The 1,238-nt window shown below is 39.5% G+C and overlaps 1 pseudogene; it reads right to left on the reverse strand.

Moving 5' to 3' along the window:
- Window positions 1-399: 399 nt before the first annotated feature.
- LOC134809485 (high mobility group protein B1-like) lies at window positions 400-893 on the reverse strand (annotated as a pseudogene).
- Window positions 894-1,238: the final 345 nt, after the last annotated feature.

Genomic DNA, 1,238 nt, shown 5'->3' on the forward strand with positions numbered 1-1,238 from the left:
TTTTTTTTGAAATCACCGGGTGGTATTTAGTTAACAGAACAACAATTATTTCATATATGCCACATCAAAGACAACTGATGAAAGATGAAAAAACCACCATGTCCATATGTAACTAATTTGTGCTGCACGTTAACAAGAACCTGCTTTGAATTTCCACGCCAATTTACAACCCCCATACTACACTAGGCAAGGTTAGTGGCTATTGAAAATACCACCAGGACAGGGCTATCTAAAGACATATTTGGTAGTGTGCTAACTATACAAAAAAAGACATTTTACCGTTTAAAAACAAAACTTACACAGCCTTACATTTCAATTTTCTTCTTTAAAGGGAATGAGTTGTGTACAGGGGGGTTAATTGCTTTATAGACAAGAAAAAAAAACTGTGCTAGAACCAACTTATCCATCATCATCATCTTCTTCTTCATCTTTCTTCTCCTCATCCTCTTCTTTTTCCTCATTTTCCTCATTTTCCTCTTCTTCTTTTTCTTGGGTTTTTCAGCCTTGACGACTCCCTTTTTGCTGCACCAGGTTTTCCTTTAGCTCAGTATGAAGGGATATCCTTTTGTATTTTTCCTTCAGCTTTGCAGCCTTCTTTTCATAGGGCTGCTTGTCATCTGCTATAGTGTTATTCCTCTTCTCCCAGGTTCGTCACAACATCACCAATGGATAGGCCAGGATATTCTCCTGTGATTCTTGGGTGATTCTCGGAACAGAACAAGAAAAAGACTGAAGAAGCCCTCTTGGGTGTGATGGGATACTTGACCTTCTTTTTTGTCTCTCCACTGGGATTCTCCTTTATAATGGGCTTTGTACGCCTTTGCCATGTCTTCTAGTTTTTCTTTCTTGTTAGAAAACATGGTCTTCCACCTCTCTGAAGTTGATTGAAACATGTGGGTGCTTCCCTTTTTGCTCCTCCCAAGTTTGCACAGAGAATACATATGATGACATTTTGTCTCTCGGCTTCTCAGGATCTCTTTTGCCCATGTTTAGTTATTCTCCCTCTGTGAGGCACAGAGTCGCAGAGTGCCCATCCAGCTCTCACTTGCCCCAGTGCTGTCTCTATGGAGCTCAATGTACTGCAATGGCTGAATCAATGGAAAGTAAAAATCCTATCATGAGTCATATCATTTCAAAGATTTTTGGGTTTTGCCCTTTTTATTTTGACACAGTGATCTTGATTCCAGAAATATTTGAGAATCATATTTTGGATCTATTGCTTCACCCTTGCCCTGACT

Source organism: Pan troglodytes, chromosome 2, assembly GCF_028858775.2.
Source record: "Pan troglodytes isolate AG18354 chromosome 2, NHGRI_mPanTro3-v2.0_pri, whole genome shotgun sequence".
NCBI classification, from domain to species: Eukaryota; Metazoa; Chordata; class Mammalia; order Primates; family Hominidae; genus Pan; species Pan troglodytes.